Source organism: Pipistrellus hanaki (genome assembly GCF_964339955.1).
Source record: "Pipistrellus hanaki genome assembly, chromosome: 12".
NCBI lineage: Eukaryota > Metazoa > Chordata > Mammalia > Chiroptera > Vespertilionidae > Pipistrellus > Pipistrellus hanaki.
The window spans coordinates 5222312-5243216 of NC_140514.1; the positions used below are offsets into that span (position 1 = coordinate 5222312).

Sequence of the window (20905 nt, forward strand, 5' to 3'; positions counted from 1 at the left end):
CCTAGAGGATGACATCTAAGACTAAGACCCTGAGTAAAAAGGAAGGTTCTGGGAAACAGGAATGAATATATATATATAATTGATTTTTTACAGAGAGGAAGGGAGAGGGATAGAGAATTAGGAACATTGATGGGAGAGAAACATTGATCAGCTGCCTCCTGCACACCTCATACTGGGGATGTACCCACAACCAAGGTACATGCCCTTGACCAGAATCGAACCCTGGGACCTTTCAGTCCACAGGCCTATCCACTGAGCCAAACCAGTTAGGGCACAAACAGGAATATTTTAAACTGCAATGATGAAGGCACTGCAATGCTGCTGGGATAAACCTACAGGAGAGGCACAGATAATCTAACAAGGAGAGAAAGCAGGAAGGAAGAAATAAACACAGTTTTGTTAGGAAGGATCTAGAAATACCAGGTCTCGTATTAAATATACTAACAGACAAGTGAATAATCAGCGAGGAGGCTGAGTGGACAGGATGGGAGAGCCAATGAACACAGGATAGAGTCCTGAAGGAGAATCCCAGGTGATGGAAAACACCAAGTGAACAAATACCCAGCTCAGAGCCAATAAGCTGCTTCAAGGCTGAGAAGTTCGAAGATTTAGAAAATGGGGGTGGGCCGTAGGGTGGAGTCCAGACATTTCACTGCTCTGGCTAGTATGTTGAAAGGAGAGCATATATATTAGCTATAAGTAGGACAGCCAAATAATTCCATTACAAGGAAATACAGGCATCAAGGCTGAAAACTAGACATCTTAGACTAGGCATCTTTCACTTTTCAGCCTCCTAGAATTTCAATTATATGACTTTATCTTTTCCCAACTCCAGGAAAATTGTAAAATATTGAAGAGGATAAGAATCCTTAGGGATCATTTAGTCTAATCTCTTCTTATAACCTAAAAAAACAAGGACCAGAGAAAGAAAGAAACATATCTGGGTCAAGCAGTGAACCTCAAAAGCAGTCAGTTCTAGGGAGAGAAGCCTTCTACTCCCCAGTCTGGTGTCCTTCCTAGCACAGGGGGTTATGTTCCCTTCTCTTAACAAACTGGCTTCAAAGGTATATCTTCTGCTGTTTAATAAACAGCAACTAAAAAGTAGGTTTTGCCCAATGTTGGATACTCTGTAAAACATCATGTGGTTCTTTTAGAATTTTTATAAAAGCTTATACATCTGTATTTCATGGTAGACCCCCACTCCTTAAGAATATTTATTTGTCTTTTGTTGTTGTTTTTTAATATATATATATATATATATATATATATATATATATATATATATATATAATTTTTTTTTTTTTACAGAGAGGAAGAGAGCGGGATAGAGAGTTAGAAACATCGATGAGAGTATTTGTTCATGCAAGAAGTTTTGGAGTCAGAGAAAGATAAATATCACACGATCTCACTCATTTGTGGAATATAATGAATAACATAAACGATGAACAAAAACAGATCCAGAGACAGAGAAGCATCGATCAGACTATCAAACCTCACAGGGAAGGTAGGGGAGGGTGGGGGTAAGGGGGAGAGATCAACCAAAGGACTTGTATGCATGCATATAAGCCTAACCAATGGACACAGACACCAGCGGGGTGAGGGCATGATTGGAGGGTGGGGGGGGGGGGGTAGGACACATATGTAATACCTTAATCAATAAAGAAAAAAAGTATTTAAATTTTTTAATTTTACTTCAACTCCCAATGGCTTTTAAATTGTAAAGATTTCTGGGTTGGTTAGAATAGGCCTTACAATTTTATCAAACAAAATATTTTTAAATAATTTTATATGTGAAATAAAAGTTTATCCCCCATCAAGTACTAGGAGCATGAAATGTGGGTAATAATGAGATTGAGGTCTGCACTGGAACACATACTTGACAAATAACTAGCTGTATGAAATACCTCAGTTCTTTCTCTGTGAAAGGTAGAAGTAGGAAAGAGTGGTGGTAGAAGTAGGAAAGAGTGGTAAGTACCACATGCATGGGTGGTGGAGAGCTGTGCACTGTAAACTCTAAGGGAGTGGCATTCCCACTGCAGTCTGTAAGAATGGGCTCCTGCCGAAACCGGTTTGGCTCAGTGGATAGAGTGTTGGCCTGTGGACTGAAAGGTCCCAGGTTCAATTTCAGTCAAGGACATGTACCTTGGTTGCTGGCACATCCCCAGTAGGAGGTGTGCAGGAGGCGGCTGATCTATGTTTCTAACTACTATCCTGCTTCCCTGAAAATAAGACAGTGTCTTATATTAATTTTTTCTCCCAAAGTTGTGCTAGGTCTTATTTTCAGGGAATGTCTTATCTTTTCATGTGCTGGGTCTTATTTTCAGAGGATGTCTTATTTTCGGGGAAACAGGGTATCTCTCTTCCTCTCTGTAAAAAAAGTCAAAAGATATTTTTAAAAAGAATGGGCTCCCCATGAAATAGGAAAACTGTGATGTTATATATGGTGTTATATAGGGAAAATGAACCACAAATGGGAACATTTTTTTTAAATGGAAGATAGCATGATTAGACCATCCATCCCAATAGTCATCTCATATTTGGCTGTAAATTCTCAGAAATCTCCCTTGTTGGCTGAGAAGAATAAAAGATACTCCTTTTGTTCTGGCTGAGATCGGTTTTGCTGTTGAGATACCATCTTCACTTAGAGTCCTACAGAGTAACTGTCCAGCTTGCAGTCAGGGGCCTAGCGAAGAACCCAACAGCAGTTGGAGAAGGAAGGGTGTGCAGTGATGAGCTCAGATGCCTTAACATAAACAGAAGGGAAGCCAAAAAATGAGGAGGAGAATACACAGGGAGGAGTCCAGTGGGGAGACTGTATATTCTGTAGGCATGGTGACAAAAACAAAAATGAAAAGTGCTCAAAATTAATCCAGCCAATTTTACTAAGAATAACACTGTCTAATTGAAAAGAACTCAAGTGGAAGGTGTATCCCCACATGTGCATATCCTTCCACATTGATTCTTCTAATGACTAATGCAGATTGTCAGATTTTGAAATCACCTTGGGCAATCAAGTATTAAGACAGAAATTGGAGACCTCTACTCCAAGACATACAGAACATTAATAGAGAGAGTTGTGGATTAAGAGAGAGGAGGGAAAGAGAGATCCAGAACAAAATTTTAAGCATCTTTTTGCAGATTTATTTTTTATATTATCTAGTTTTAGAACAAATAATCAAATAGGAAAGTCCAATGATTTTAAAGTTAGGAAATCTGTTTCAACTTGATTCACACCCCAAGGTGACCCACTTCAGCCCCTGTAGCTCTACAAATGCCAACTTTCTCCTTAGACTAGATCTAACCTGGGCCACGGGAGGGGCAAGTATTGTTTTCTAGAACTACTGACCACAGCAATAAAAATGGCCCCTGTTTGCATTCTGATACTTAGCAGTAAAGGAGAAATGGAGCAAGCAGCCACATCTTGCTTTGGTTTGGGGAAAGTGTCCTCTGTATGGCCCTTTGATGGACACTGTAGTTCAATTATCAGAAATTAAGCTGAATTCATGCATTTTTTTCTTCTTGTTTCTCAGAATCAAGCTATAGTGAGAGTGAGCCCTTCATTCATGAGCATATATTTATTAATTCAAAATGAATATAATAAAAATGTACATGTTATGAGGTAGGAGCTGGGAATGCACACAACATTGGAAAATAGAGCCATTCTGTTCATCGAAGTATTGAAGAGAAGGATGAAATGTAATGGTTTCTCAGAAACCTTAATAAGTAAGAAATGATATGAGATCTTTGCTGCCATGGATCCCTGCCTACTGCAATGGGAGGGATGTTTTTGAATGTTCTTCCCATAGCTGACATGTAGCCACATGAGGATTAAATGAAATCACAGCTACAAGGTACATAGCATAGTGGCTCCCATTATCAAATGGACACTCCTTGCCACACCACAAGTGCTCAATAATGTTAGTCCAAGAACTCATGGACTCGTGTGTTTCCAATTGCCCAATCCCTTCCATTTATGAGAAGTCCCCCTTTCTCACATGAATCATATTCCTTCACGATGATGCCAAGCTGTGTATTTTGGTCACTTACTGAAACAGATTCACTTCTGTGGAGCTTCTCACTCCCTGCCTCAACCACCAGGATGTAAACCCAGAAAGTGATACCCAAAGTCCCAGGCAGAGAAGAGACAAAGAACATTAGCATCCAAAGAAAAAGTCAGTCAGTGTCTGCTGCTGTTTTCCCACCCAGTTATCTTGCCTGTGTCTCCCTGTCCAAGTCCTCCACCACCACACCTACCCTGTGAAAAATGTCAGTGTTTGGGGCATATTTACTTAGCCATCTACTCACTGGCTCTGGGATTCTGTTTTGTTAGATCCTGTCGTCACCACCAGGCTAGAAGCCAATGTTTGTACTGGGTGGGAGTTAGAAGGAGGCATAAACAGAATCAACCCTCTTGTGCTTTAAAAAAAAATCGGGCTAGAATTATATACATATTTCATGTCAGAAAAATAAAATGTGTCTTGGCAGTGGATGGGAAGTTGGAGCGCTTGGAGGGGGAGTGGAGAATTGGCAGAATTGCTCCCCTTTTCCTTGGCCCCCCGCCTGACAATCATTCAACTCTTTGCTCTTGGAGTCGGCTCCTTCCCCCTCTCTGAGGCCTTCCAAGTGCTACAACTTCCTTGCTGTCATCCCGCACATGTTGTCAGAACCCAGCATGGCTTCAAAAGGAAGAGCACTTTCACAAAATGGTGTTCATTCCCTGAATGGCTGAAGGCTTGGGTTCAAGTCACTGGAGTGAAGCTCCTTATCTTTGATTTGAGGAGAAAGCAGTGTTCATATGGCAAGACCAATTCACAGGAGGGGGCTAGACAAACTAAAGGAGAACATATTTAGGAATTTACCTCTTCGGAAATGGAAATCTCATTTCTCAGATTCGTAGAGCACTAACATTGTTATCTCCTAAAAAATATATATATATATTTTGATAGACTTCTCTAAACTCAGTTGTTTCCCTCTGGCTTGAGTGGTTCTGTTTCTCTAACTAAATGGTTCTCAACCTTTTTAATGCCATGACCCTTTAATATAGTTCTTCACGGTGTGGTGACCCCCAACCATAAAATTATTTTCGTCGTTACTTCATAACTGTAATTTCACTACTGTTATGAATCGTAATGTAAATATCTGTGTTTTCTGATGGTCTTAGGTGACTCTGCTGGCAGTTCTCAACCTGTGGGTCGCGACATTAAAAAGGTTGAGAACCACTGAGTCTAACTTTTTTTTTTTAATATATTTTATTGATTTTTCACAGAGAGGAAGAGAGAGGGATAGAGAGTTAGAAACATAGATGAGAGAGAATCATTTATCAGCTGCCTCTTGCACACTCCCTACTGGGGATGTGCCCGCAACCAAGGTACATGCCCTTGACCAGAATCGAACCCAGGACCTTTCAGTCTGCAGGCCAACGCTCTATCCACTGAGCCAGACCAGTTTCGGCATGAGTCTAACTCTTGGTGTCATCTATGAACACTCAGAGTTGCAATCTCTTCTGAATTGTTATCTGTACAAAAATGGGGCTCTTGCCCTGGTCCTTGAGATGCATCCTTTTGCTAATCAGCTCCCAATGCTTTCATTGGGTTCCCAAGAAGGGCCTCTCCATTGTATCCCGTGTTCCCCTTCACGCTCCCCAGAAAGTGCTGTTCCTCACCAGGGTCTTGGAAACCCTGGAGCCTTCTGGTGATGGACCTGTTGTGTCCATGAGAGCCTAGTTTCAGGTTCTAGAAGGTAGAGATGAATTTTTATAGACCTGCATGACAGCTTCCAGGCCACTGCTTTCCTACCCTCCCTGAGAAAACTCTCCTCATTTGAGACTCAGTCACTAGCATGCTCTCATCTGTGCGTCTGTCATCTGCCAGCCTCTATATAAGTCATCCCCTCATATTTAATACCTATTTCATAATGTGGCAGAAGTCCTAACTCTTCATCTTAAATCCTAAAATGCAGTGGTGAGTTCAACCACAATCTTAGAACCTCACTAATTTGAATGGACCATCCTCCACGTCTAAAGAATTCCCTCCAAACCAGACCCCTGGAATTCTTCATCTCAGAAAGCATTCTAACCTCCACTAATATATCATTTTTGGAATCTCACCCTTCTAGTTTTAAGCAGTGCAACAATATAATTTAGTAGAGAATGCTATCATTCAAATCCAGGAGGCATATGCAGATATCAAAATGAAAACAAATACTATAGTTAGCCCCAAACAAAATGTTTTGTTTGGAAAGAAGGAAAAGCAGTAAAGGGAGGTGAGAGGGACAGGAAAAAATAACGTGAGTGATTATGACCTTTCCCTCATGCAATAAATGTCTACACCCTTTGTATTGGGAAACAAATTTAGTACTTTCTAGCAAATAAATTACATGCAACTCATTTCTTTATCATTTCTTCTGTGTTTCCATACACTTGCAAGAAACGATAAAACTAAAATATTCCTATGTCACTCCTTCGGTTGTTTGTGGTCAAGAATTCGCCTTGTACCACATGGCCAGTGACTGGTCTCCTCAGCCCCAGCCCCATGGACAATCCACCAAAAGAAAATGAAAGTCAAGTGCTCCATCCCATTAAAAATGTGTGAGCACTGTTCCAGACTGCCACACTTTCCTTCTGACATGACTAAAATAGGAGGCTGGGAAGCTTGCCTTATCTAGAGTTGAGTCCCAGATCTTGGCATTGTCCAAAGCAATCCAGGAATTCAAGTTGCACTAATGTAATCTTCCTTCCTGTGCCAAAAACAACTTCTGATGAATCTTCTGCACTTACTTTGTAGGCCATACATTCTCCCCAAATGTGAGTGTTGATGAACTGGAGTCGACTAATTTCCGAGAATGTTCAGGGCAAGGGAATAGCCCAAACACTTCTGAATTTTGCTGACTTTTTGTTGAATGGCTAAGCCTCCCTCAGCTCTGTGTTGTCAGCAGAATTAACCAGTCTATATCATTTTTTATAGATTGTGAACAGGGAGGACCTCCAGCCTGACCCCCGCCGGGCCCCAGTAAATCTCACAGTGCACAGTTAAAGACACTCTTCTAGGCTTTGTTTTCCTACCAGTCCATCATCTCCTCCCATGCACTTTGGAAACCAGCAGAACTTCTTTTCATCTGAGACTCACAGGAGGACTTTTGTAAACATCTGCGGAAGATCCAAAAAGGTTATTAAGCAGGATCCAGTTTGTCATGTGACCTCCAGCCTCCAGGAACATCTTACTATGTTCAAACAGGGTTGTTTCCATGCTTGGAAGACTGCATTTCCTGCGTGCGCCCAGTAGCATCTTCCTTTTTACACACTAACCCTATGGGATTGCTTCCCCTAGATGACTTCTTTCTACTTAAAGTGCCAACACTTCACTTCTTCCTCTATTTCAGTTTGTAATGGAGTCTTTCAAGGTGGGAAGAAATTCATGCAATCGCAGGCCCTACCTCCATTTATTTGAAGACTACTTCATCTTTTTACCAGCTGGGTTTAGAGAGAGGTTCTTGGAATATTAATTGGAAATCCCTTGAGATCTTTATTTCTTAAAATGGTCTATTCCCAGGTTCCATGCAACAGTATTATTCTTTTTTTTTTCTTTAAATATATTTTATTGACTTTTTACAGAGAGGAAGGGAGAGGAATAGAGAGTTAGAAACATTGATGACAGAGAAACATTGATCAGCTGTCTCCTGTACACCTCCTACTGGGGATGTGCCCACAACCAAGGTACTTGCCCTTGACCAGAACTGAACCTGTGACCTTTCAGTCTGCAAGCCAATGCTCTATCCACTGAGCCAAACCAGTTAGAGCCAACAGTATTATTCTTATATTAAGACCAATACCTCATTCTATAGAATTGAGTGAGAAATAAATCCATGTTCATTTTGCAGATAGGCTGATATTTTAAAGCTATTTTCTATATATAGCTGTCTACCTTGACCTCTCACCCCAAGAGCTGCATGTCCTGTCTTCCCTTCAGGAGGGAGAGTTGGAGTGAACCATTCAAAGTCCCTCACACAAAAGATAAAGAAGACAATGAGACAGAGAGGCCCTACCAATAACCATATGCTAGTGGGGCCCCTGGGGTTCAGCTCTTCTCCCCCCCACCCCCACCCCCCACCCCCGCCCCTTGTCATTTGTTTATAGAAAAAAAAAGTGGGGCTGAAACCGGTTTGGCTCAGTGTTAAAGCATCGGTCTGCGGACTGAAAGGTCCCAGGTTCAATTCCGGTCAAGGGCATGTACATTGGTTGCGGGCACATCCCTGGTAGGGGGTGTGCAAGAGGCAGCTGGTCGATGTTTCTCTCTCATCGACGTTTCTAGCTCTCTATCTCTCTCCTTTCCTCTCTGTAAAAAAATCAGTAAAATATATTTTAAAAAGAAAAAAAAAGAAAAAAAATGGGAAACATTAAAAAAGTAAAGAAAATGACAATGGGAACTCATAAGCCACAGCCAAGGATAACTATTATTTATGTTTTGATGAATGTCATGTTTTATTAAGAAAATTATATTTTATATAATTTGTATTAAAATTATATAAAATTTTATATTGGTTTATTTTTATACATAATATAGCACAAGTGTTTTTCAACATGAATAACTGCAATTAACATATATTTGATGATTAACTAATGCATTATTAGCAAATACATCACAATCATTATTCGATTTGATTCTGACATTGTCTCTGACTTGGGTTAAGGGAATTCCTCAAAAGCTTGCTTCTAATGGAGTCATTGAACATAACTCCATTTTTTAAAAAAAAATTTTAGCCCTTAAATTCTGGCTTTACCACCAAAAGTACTCCAGATTTGTTCTTATAGTTATCCTGCCCTCAATCTGGGTTTGGTCATTTCTCTAATGAGCCTGGATTTCTTTTAGAGGGAAACAGAATTAATTCTAATTTTTTAAAAGGCAAAGTGTTTGTTTTAAATTTTCTTTGATTATTAGTGCAGTTGAATTTTTCTATAAAATGTATTCCTTGCTTGCATTTCTTTTATTATTCCTTTTAATTTAATATTTTAAAATATTTTTTATTGATTTAAGAGAGAGGAATGGAGACACAGAGAGACAGAGAAACATCAATTGGTTGCCTCCCTATATGCAACCCAGCCGGAAATCAAACCCACAGCTTGTGCATGTGCCCTGACTCAGGATGGAACCAGCGGCTTCGCTCAACTATAAACAACTGAGCCCCATTGGCGGGGCTGGATAACATTTTTTAGAATATTTAAAATACACACTAAGAATGACATGTAATTTTACATTTAGATTAAACCATCTGTTTCTAAAGGAGAAATAAGCTTGTAATTGTACTATTCTAAATGGTGGTTAAATCCCCAAAAACACTTTCCATAAAACTGTGAGAGACATGTTGCGTAACTCAGCCATGTTCCAGGACATCATCTCGATGGTCAAATTCAGATCCTCAACCTGTGGGACTGAGTCCCTGTATCGTGCTTTCTGCATTACAGAGGCCAGGCACGCCTGCCTATGGGGTAGGACTGTAAAATGTTTGCTGGTGGGAACAGCAATGGCATTGGGAGAAAAGAATAAGTTTGAAGAGAACAGAAGTAGTGACAGTGGAAGGAGGCATCTCTAAAGAGAAGCACAGGTTCTTTCAGAAGCAGTTGTGGAAAGAAAAGGTTCTTTCTCCAGAAGTACCAGTTAGAAAGGAAATCAGAAAACAAGAGTGGCAATTCCTAACGAACTTGACTTTTATGAAGACTACCAGGCGTTTGAAACATTCTATAAACACATATGGATGGGAGAGAGTATCCCTCTGCGGGTCTAGAAACATCTAAATTACATGGTCATCACTCTTAAAATGAAATTACAGTGAGAAAATTAAATAGCAGATTCTATTTTGGGGTATGTACACCAACCATAAACTCACATGTTGAAGTCTACATGTCATATCTGAGATGGATTTGCTGTCAGAAACACTTTCATCTCACCCACAGACATCGGTGACCTCTCAGGCTGCCCCCGCTTGCCCTGGGACACAGAAGTGACTAAGAAAACTCTGCACCCACCTCAGCTGACCTGCTGTCTGGGCTCCCCACCACACTGGTCCTTCCATGGCTGCCAAAGCTGCAATCTCTTGACTTCCCATTTCCTGTGAAATCACAGAATATAGTGTCCATTTAGGAGACTTTTGCCAGAGACACAAGGACCATCAAAATACTCATCAAAGTTTTTAGAGAGGAAGGAAATTAATTGATTGTGTCCCTATAACTATCTTGCTTCTTTTTTATTTCCATTGCTTTTCCTTTGATTAGATTCCATTGCTCACTGGAACCCAGAGGGCCTATCTTCTCACGAAGTCACCATAGCCTCCTCTGTATTACATTTCCATGCTAGTGTCTCTTTAAAAAAAAAAAACACAACTAATTTTGTATATTTTCCTAAGATCTAATTGTTTTAGAGAAGTTGGAAATGCAAAAAGAAAATGTAAATAAGAAAATACAAGCTACCTATAATTCTAGCATCTAGAATTGACTACTTTTTACCTTTTAATGTGTAGGTTTCCATTCACTTTCTGTCATTAATGTGTCTTCTCTATGTGTCTTTATGTCATTCTGTCTCTACCTTGCTGTCTATAAGTATATATGTAAAGAGAGAGAGACAGGGAGATAGTCCCTCCAAAGTGTGTGTGCTTGTGTGTGCATGTACACACGAGCAAGAAACAAACTTGATTTGTTAAGCTACTTATATTCCAGATTTATTGGTAATAACAGACAGAGATCCTCTAAACCAGGGGTCTTCAAACTACGGCCCGCGGGCCACATGCAGCCCGCAGAGGAGTCTGATCCGGCCCGCCAGGTTTTTTGGGCAGTGAGCGCAGCCGAGGTGTTACAGTAGGAATTAGTAGTTCATATAGTCCGGCCCTCCAGCTCTCTGAGGGACCGTGATCTGGCCCCCACTTTAAAAAGTTTGAGGACCCCTGCCTAAACCAATGCTGTTATTCTAGCTGAGGTGGTTAACAAACAGGTGCACACACTGGAATGGATGGGTGGAGGGGGAAGGAGAAAATGGATGTAATTAAACAAGAGGGAACCAAGAACACATTTGTAATAAGTAGGCAACCAATTTCTGAGTGCTTCAGAGCCAAGCATATTTTAAATAGTTAACCAAGGATTGAGAGACCACAGTCCATCCCCAATAGGTCATTTCATTCCTATATTCTTTCTCAAATATTTGTTCATGGCCTGAAAGGTGTGAGACCATGGGATAGGCACCAGAAATACACTGATCAATGCTATCCCTTCTTTCAGGATGTGGATGATGATCCGGAGAAAGATAAGCTTCTATATAACTGTCGGCAAAAAAGCTCTTTTCACAAAGAGCCCTGAGAAGGAAGAATTAAATGAAGAACCTAATAGTCTCCAATTCCATAAGAGACTATCAGTTGTTTCTTTCTTTCCTTGATAAATTACCAAGTTATCCTTAAACGTGTGCCATTTTTTTACTTCTAGCTTCTAAAAAAAACTCTGAAATCTCTAAAACTGATCAAAGTTATCAGCTGTAGAGAAAATAAAGAATCCAGATAAACCAGTGATTGGAAAATCCACACTCTTGTTTGACTTAGTATTTAATTAGAAAAGGTTCTCTAGAATTTGCAAAAAATTGGGATTTTTCACATCAGAAGCCCCAGATCTCACTGTGACTTGCCTCATCTGCTTCCCTGAGCTGCTGAGCCAGGCTGGTGCCTGTGGTGCAAAGACAATGGGGACATTTGCTGAGGGAGCCTTGTCCTGTGCCAGGCAGGACTGAAGTCTTCTCTGCCCTGGGCTGTGCCAACAGGAGGAGCCATGCCTAAACAAGAGGAGCCATGGCTACCATCCAACTTAATCCCTTCTCTCCACACTTCCAGAGAATGTCTCTTCTCTTTTCTATATGATGGGAATTACCTTCCTGCATGAATATGAGCATATGCAACCAGAAACCTGCTTGTGCCACCCCAAGTGGGCCACATCAGACACATCCCTGCCCTCTCATCACTCTGAGAGCCTGGTCTGGACGTCACTTTTTGCAGTTTGAACCTCTTTGCCTTGGAATGTCACACCACACAGGAGAGCTGCCTAATGGTGTCTGTGTTACCTTATCATTCAACTTATATCTGTATCAGAAAGTAAATGAAGAAAAGGTTCAGAAAAGAATTGTGTATACCCTTCAAATTAAGAAAACACTGAGATGCCGTGGGGAAAGTGATGTTTTAGCAAGATGGCCTGAAATTCTGGTCGTGTTAGATGGTATTGCCCCGGGGGTGGAGGCCAGGAACACATGAATCTTCCCCTAATCTCCCAGTTCCCTCTTATAAGTCCCTAACGGCATTATAAAAACAAGGGGCAACATCAAAATGGGAAGTTAAAGTACATGCTATTATTTGCTTGGTCAGCACCAAATAAACAAACACAGAACTTTCTGGCGACGTGTCTGGAGGACATGGTAGATTATCAGATCCCAACCCAGACCCCAAACTCTAAAATGACTATCTCATCTTTGAATCTGAACATCCTCGGGCTACACCCGTGGTGCAGGAAAAGCAAGTTATAAATAATGTACTGCATGGAAAAAGAAATAAAGTTAACCTGGAGACATTTCAGAAACAAACAATCTTTTATGACACCAAACAACAAACAAAGGAAAAGTACTCTACCATAAAACAACAGCTCTATCATAAAAAAATAACATCTCATCTTCAGGCCAATAAATATCCTGGACCTAATTCCTAAGTGATTGAGAGGGATCATGGGTTCCAACGTCCACGCTGAGGATAAGAAGATAAGAAATTGAAGACCTCCATGCTGACCTAGCCACGTGACTGGAGGAGAAAGGAAATGTTGACACACTCTTCGCTGCCCTGTGGTGAATATGGCCCAAACAGCAGGAGGCCATCTGGCATGGTTAGTTTAGTAACTTTTTCTTAAGAAGTGGAAAATGGGACAAGAGGGTGAAGTGACAGGCTTGCCAAGCCCCTATACCTCGGGGATTGGTTGGGGAAAGAAAAAGTGGGGGCTGTTATTTATTTTAAAGGTAGTTGTTTTGTTGACACTGTCACCACAATTACGATGGCTATATGACTATGCTCTGGTGAACCTCTTACACATTGGAGGGGCATTTTGTAGGAACTCCTGCAAGCATCACAATTCCTATGAATTAGGTATTTCACCCTTACTCTGTAGATCAAGAAAATTTGCCTCAGAAAGGTTATGTTGACCAAGGTCTTATAACTGTTAAATGTGACCTTGAGGTATCTGAATACGGAGTCCATCCTATTTTTAATGGGGTTATTACATTAGAAATGCACTATTAGAACATGTTTGATTTTTTTTCTTATTAGTCATTGCAGTGTGACCCATAGGGAAATATAAAGGTAGATAGACATGGAGTTATGTTTTCTGTACACAAGGGGCACAAAGCAGGCATTGTTCGCCATGCCCTTTGCAGAACTCTCTCAAAGGTGTCTTAATATTGTCAAGAACAGAAGCTTCTTCACACTCAGAACTTCTACCTCCTTCCAAAGGAAACATTCTTTCTTCCACGTACTCATAATCACCTTTATTCAGATGCTTACTCACCACAGAGGGCTAGGCACCAGGGATAAAACAACTAGTGGAAACAATGGTAGGAATATGTGCATATATATATTGCATAAAATATATAATATACTCACTTCCCATTAAGAGAGATGTAATTGATCTCATTAGCAGGTGCTACAGAATTGAGGATTTCCTGATGTATACATAACTGCATATGAATGTACCATCTAAATATTCATGTATACATACATATACATATATCCACATTCACATAGCAAACACTATATGAATATTACTGTTGTTATTATTGAGAAACAGGTGGATAACTAGTTTCTGGGATGTAAAGAGCTGGAAGGAGTGTCACTCCCACCCTTACAACCAAAAAGCCAAAAAACTACAAGTTCACAATTTTTTTTTTACCATATCAGAGAATGGGGTGAGTAGAAAGAAGGGGTTGGGGAGAAGGCTATTCCTGAAGGCGTATCTCCCCTTTCTGTCACCCTCAGAGTGGTTTCCCAAGTTCATATCTCAGGTCACATCTGAGATTTTTTTCTTTCCTTTTCAAACTCTGTCTCTTATTTCAAAACCCAGAATTTTAAACCTGCTGAGAAAACACCCCAGATAATCTTAGTTTGATTTTTCCTTTGAAAAAGAAATTAACTGTCTCTCAGCATCTAGGCCACCATTAGAAATGCTGGGTTGCCGGGACCGGTTTGGCTCAATGGATAGAGCGTCGGCTTGGGGACTGAAGGGTCCCGGGTTCGATTCCGGTCAAGGGCATGTACCTTGGTTGCGGGCATATCCCCAGTGGGGGGTGTGCAGGAGGCAGCTGATCGATGACTCTCTCTCATCGATGTTTCTAACTCTCTATCTCTCTCCCTTCCTCTCTGTATAAAATCAATAAAATATGTGTGTGTTTTTTTTAAAAAGAAAGAAATGCTGGGTAATTTTATATCATTCAAAAATTTTTCAAAGAAAGGCAGCGTTAAAGCACAGATGAAATAATGATGGGCCAAGATTTTGTGTGTGTATTGTTACTCTGTTTTTCCTTTTACCAATTATTCCCATCTTTATAAGATGTACTATCAGTTTTCTTATTCATCTTCAGCCACCATCCCTATAAATCACACACCAGCCACACAGAGTTACTCAGCCATTCTCCAACCAGGTCATGACTTTGGTTGTCTGTTTCCTCTCTGTGGAATAACAGCCTCACTGGAAAACTCTACCCAACCTCCAACACATATATTGTCATCTTCCCTAAGTGCCTCACGGATTTGAACTCAACCTGCCCTTCCCTTCTCAATGAGGTATACCAGCTTCCACTATCACAGAAGCTACTAGCCGGTTTTCACTGTGGTTGTTGACAATGCAGTCCTTCCTGATGACATCATGCCTCTGACGGTGTGGATTGTCATACACTCCCTTGTATCTGGACCCCGGCAGGCACCTCATAAATGTCTGAGAGCTACGTAGAGAGAAGGGACATACACATCACAGGAGAGGTCTTTTCAGCTCTTCACAGGCCTTGTGTGCAAGGACAGAACATATTCATTCTCTGCAACTTGCCAGAGATCCGTTGTCTTTATAGGAGTGAGCTCTGGGACAAAGGTAGACGCTACAGTTCAGTAACATGAATACTGAAGGCTCACGTGAGCTAATTTTTTATGAGTTAACATCCAGAGAGTTGTTTGGGAAAGAAACTGTTGAAGATAATGGCTAACCTCAAAAGCGCCCAGCCTTTTGTTCACATGAACCAAGCTCTAAGCCGAAATTCAAAAGCCAACACTCAAGCAAAGTCAAGAAAAGCACTCAGCAAAGCAAAGCACACACCTCATTTATTCATTTGGCCCTTCACCAAGACGCTCTATTGTTGCTTGTCATGTAACAGACATGCAGGAAGCCTCAGCTGATCCATCCTCCCAGTCTTGAAGGAGTCAATGGTGCCCATTCACTGGAAACAGATTCATCTAGAATGGCTGCATAAGGCCTTCGTGCCTTCCCTGTTCCCTGTCTGGGTGGCTGCTAACTCTTGCCTCAAACATTGACATCTAAACAATCAGCAACTTCTACCAATAACACTTTAATAACCTCCTTCACATTCTCAATGTAGCATCTGAAACTCCATAAACAGGAGTGAACTAGTAGCAGTCTGAAGTTGTCATCATTGACAGCTTGTGATTTATCTTAACTCTCCCTCGCCATTTGGCCACGACTTTAAGTAAACACTTTCCGTCTTCCTCATGTTCTCGTTACTGCCACCTCCCACTAATAAGAGAGACTGCCAAGAAAAGCATCCAGACAGTTCATTTACCTCCCAAACTTGCCTGAAAGTAGCCGCCCCAGTTTAGACAAGGGGCGAAGCAACTACTGCACATTTTCAACAGATGGAACAATGCTTCCCCAATTATTTACATTAACATTATTTGTTTTCAGGATGTGTGGAACGAATGGGTAGCTGAATGAAGTATTATGACGCGAACTGAAGACACCAGCAGTTCAGGCAGCCCGTGGATAGAGAGAGATGGAGATGGGCCATTTTGCTTTCTAAGAAGCTGAGGAGCTTAAGGTAGTCTGTCCTCGCTAAGTTCTTGGTACCGCTTGTCCCGTCAGATTTGGTTCAAATTCAGAGGGAGATTCCTCACTTAAAGCACTGTGGCCAGAAGACCCCAAGACTATCTCCTTCTCACCCATCAGCCAGGGGATAAGATGGGTCAAGCTAGTTGGCTGCTGTGCTATGTAGCTGGTCACCAGAAAGATAAGTTCCCCCTGAATTTCCTGTGAATATCATGAAGCCATCTCTAGTAGAAATTAAGACACCTTCATTGACTAAAATGATGGAGCTCTCTTGATATTCAGCCTTCCCGAAATTTTTAATGGCCTGCCCACACACATCCAAAGTGGCATTGGGTATCCTAGAGAGGACGATCATGAACACCATATGCCTAGCTGTAGTTCTTTCATACCTTTTCAACCAAACCAAGAGTAGAGCAGCACAGTCACTGGCATATGGCTGGCTACAGACAGGAAAAGGGTGAGCACATATCTGCTGTTTCTTCAAGTGCCCATTCCCTCAACACATACCCTGAGGCTTACATCATGGGCATTAGTGAGGATCGGGGAATGCCAGAGCGAGCCCTCTCAGTGCCAAAGTCAATCTTGTGGCAGGAGAGTCCAAATTCTGTTTGGGAACTCACATGAAAATTCTCCATGTGGAATGTCTTAAATCATCATGCATTTATTAAGTGTTTATTGAGTGCATTCAATACCCAAGGCTCTGTGTCAATCTGGTTCCATGGGAGATCCTTGAAATGCCTCTCCAGCAGTCCCTCTGCAGTGGAGAGGTAAAGTGCCATCAAAATGCTAATTGGTAGACCTAGAGGGGATCTCTCAACTATCCTGCGGCTGAACACCCAGGTACCATACTCACCTTGTCCTTGGTGCTCGTCAGAGCACAGCAAAAGGTGCAGTAGTTGGGGCTGAGGCTGCTTTATTCTCACATCTGCCACTACAGAGAGAGGAGACACCAAGATGTGCAAGCTCAGTCAGGGCGCGTACAGAACAACAGGGAGAGTGCAAAGAAGCTCCAAGCACTGTCTCCGGATTTGTTATTAGAACGTTATTGGTTGTTTGGTTCTCTCTCACTCCTTCTTCCCTCTATTCTTCTTCCCTTTCTTTCTGTCTTTCTCCTTCTCTTTAAGAAATATATCATTTGTCATCATCTTCTCTTCACAAATATCTCATTCTGGCTGAAACCAGTTTGGCTCAGTGGACAGAGCATCAGTCTGCGGACTGAAGGGTCCCAGATTCGATTCCGGTCAAGGACATGTACCTTGGTTGCCAGCACATCCCCGGTGGGGGGTGTGCAGGAGGCTGCTGGTCAATGTATCTCTCTCATCAATGCTTCTAGCTCTCTCTCCCTCTCCCTTCCTTTCTGTGAAAAATCAATAAAATACATTTTTTTTAAATATCTCATTCTGTCCTAGCCTCTTGTTAAATCCTGAGTTTCTCATTCACAGCCGAATTGCTTTCTCTTAAATGGCACTTGCTTTGCACAGAGCAGCGATGGGTTAGCCCAGTCAACAGAGACAAATATCCAACAGTACAACGATTGAAATTTCTTTGGAGAGCCAAATTTTTTTAAACTTAAACTTTTTCTAACGCCACTTCTTCAAAATAGACTCGCCCAGGCCTTGGTATTTTGTGGAAGAGCCACACTCAAGGGGCCAAAGAGCCACATGTGGTTCACGAACCACAGTTTGCTGACCACTGGGTAAGCCCAACTGAAGAATTATCGCATCCTTATCTAAGCAGCCTGGTCAGACACTGGCAGGCCTCACTGCATGGGCTGTAGGGGACCCAGAGTGGACCAATGACCAAATGTGGGACTTCAGCTCCTCTTTGGGGAGTCTGTATAGTTAGAAAAAGAACACCTAAAGTGGCATGTTGCCCTTATCACTTTGACACATTTATAAAAATATATAGAATTTTGATATAATGAAAGGATGACATAAAGTTTCTATATTTATATATAAAGTATTTGAAGTAGCAAAACCCTGCCACACATTCTCCCAACTGACCTCCCTCTCCCCCACCCCCACCCAGAAATCTCAGGCCACTGGGACCAGACCGCAGTCACCACCACCCCACCCGACCCCTTCACCCCTGTCCTGGGCCCTCTAAAAACTGGTCGGAGAGAGCCTTGTCCTCCAGGAAACTTTCCCCTCCCTCCCTGACCTCAGCGCTGGTTCAGCTCAGTGTCCTAAGTCCCTGAGCCCGTACAGGAGGCCCCTTGCACATACAAATTGTTTAAACCCCTAAGGATTTCTGCTCTCTGACCAACCAAATGGTACAACAAAGGCAATTATGTCTTTATGCTCCAGAGAACACAAACCAGACACATGAACCAACAGCACACATGGTGTTAACATGGACATACACCCAAATGCCCAGAATGCCCCCTCAGACACGAGAGCCACACAGAAGGCCAGGTCGGGGGACAGATGTCTCCTAGACTGTGCGCACACAGTACCACACCACCCTCATTGACATCACTGCTATCACTGCTACCGCTCAGAGCTCCTGGCTCTGCCTTTTGGCCTTAATTCCTTCAGGCTACAACTCAGCAGGGCCTGGCCTGGCCTGGGCGGGGTGAGCTGTGCTGGACAAGGCGGGGCAGGGCAGGGCCATCCAGGGCAAAACCGCGGATGGCTCCAGGTGTCAGTCTTCTCCTGAGCGGGGCTCCGGAGTCCAGGGTGACTCAGGCTCTGCCAGACTCGGATTACTGCAGCTTTAACTGCCCTGAAATGGCCTTGCACCCCACGCCCCGCACCAGTCCTCCCCGACTAGTCACCCGCCAGATGTATGGTATTCATTTCAGCCTCAGCCCAAACATACTGTCTGCCCCAGAAGGAGCAGGAATCCACGCTGCCCTCGGGGCTTCAGAGAAGGGGCTGTGTGTTCCTGCCTAAGCTGGAGGCTCCAGGGAGATGCACCAGGTTCTCTCAGGCCTGACCCTGCAAGCTGGGTTCCATCTGCTGAACTCCACGGAGCTCCGGGAGCCAGGGCTGCTCGCTCCTGAGTGGGTGCTCAGGGCACAGTTTGGGGAGATGGTGGGTTACTCCAGCACCTTTTGTCCCTCAGCAAACAGATCGGCTCTGCCTTCATAAATCTGGTAACACCCTCCGACATCCACATTTTGGCCCAAATATGTTATTCATTGGTGGTGTAAGCCATTCTCATGGGGGTTCATGTGAAACATTCTCATAGGCCACTTGCTGTGTGGCCAGCACTGTGCTGGGCCTTGTTCCTGGGAACTAAAGGTCAGTTGGGGGACCTACAAGTCACCCTAATAAAGCAGGGGGGAAAAGCAAGCAAACAAACAAACACAACTCCTATCTTCATCTCCAGCTACACATCTGACTTCGGAAAGTTACCCCAAAGCTCGCTGAGCTTTTTTTCTCTCAGCTATGAAACAAGAAAGTCTATTCACAGGTTCTTTGAGAATTGTATAAGATTCTGTATAACATAGCAATATTAATGACAAAAATAATCATTGTTACTCATTGAGTGCTTTATTACCCACAGCAACTGAATTGAACTGTAATCTCATTTAGTCCTTACATTGCTCTTCTTAATTTTATCCTCTTTTGCTGTAGCTAAATTAAAAAATCTGCTAATAAAATATGGGAAGATAAAGGCAGAACCCCTATGGAGATATTTAAATTTTAACAAGGGCTCTTAAACATAAAAATGTTTATAAATCCCAAGGCATGAATCTTAAATGGTGGAATTTTTCACAATGTGACAGGAAGCAGGAAGATAATTTTTGATAAGAGATCTTGCTAGTTCCCATTATTTGTAACACAGAAGCAAAAACTTTTCCCTAAGATTTTTCTTTAACTTTGTCCAGAGTCAAAGGATTAGACAATGTGGAGGTTAATCTTACATGTGTGACTTATGAACTTTATAAACACATAATATCACCATGCCTGTCACCATCACCAACAACAACTCTATCACCAACACCTTTACATTTACCTCCATCTCCACCACTACCACCCTCACCAACAGCTTCATCACCATCATCAACAATTCTACCACCAACCAACTCTACATTTACCACCACCTCCACCACTACCACCATCACCTGCACCATCACCAACAACTCCCCCACCAATACCTCTACACTTAACACCACCTCCACCACTATCACCATTACCTGCACCCACACCACCTACTACCCTAATGCCTACAGCTCCAGCTCTACCACCCCCACCCCATCCCCACTATTAATTCCACCATCACCAATAATATCATTCACCAACAGCTCATTAGCACCATCTTCAACAACAACCACCACTAGAGCTATGACCACAGAAGCATGTGAGCAAGGCACCTAAAACTCATAGTCCCTAAGCTTTACTAGAACCCTATATAGAAGACATTTTATCTTGTTTTTCTTATGGGGAGCCCCCTCAGAAAAGTCTCAGGACTTCTAACTAGTGGAGCAAGGATCCGACACCAAGAGTGATCTCACTTTAGTCATCTTTCCTTCTCCCATGCATTTGTCTTTATTCTGAAAGGCCAGACCCTATCTGTCTCCTCTGGAATATAAACTGGATCTCCCTTTACAGCCTGTGTTGACTGAGGTATTCTTGCCTCGGAGTGATTGCCTTTGTTCACTGAAGTGACAACAGAGTTAGGGTCACTACAGAAAGATAGAGAAGAGAAGCTAGAAAGAAGGGTTAGCAAGTATTTAGGAATAACATGTGAAACTTACAATGTCATAACACATGGGCCCTGAGTATTATCTAAAGCAGGGGTCTTCAAACTACGGCCCGCGGGCCACATGCAGCCCCCAGGGGAGTCTGATCC

General features: G+C 42.3%; 1 long non-coding RNA gene across 1 annotated transcript in view; it reads right to left on the minus strand.

Annotated features, from left to right (window-relative positions):
* Positions 1 to 10033: 10033 nt before the first annotated feature.
* LOC311630775 overlaps positions 10034 to 20905 on the minus strand; it is a 169527-nt gene continuing 158655 nt past the window's right edge. Inside the window, exon 3 of the long non-coding RNA XR_014796453.1 lies at positions 10034 to 10101. This is a non-coding gene — a long non-coding RNA (uncharacterized lncRNA). The remainder of the gene's footprint in view (positions 10102 to 20905) is intronic.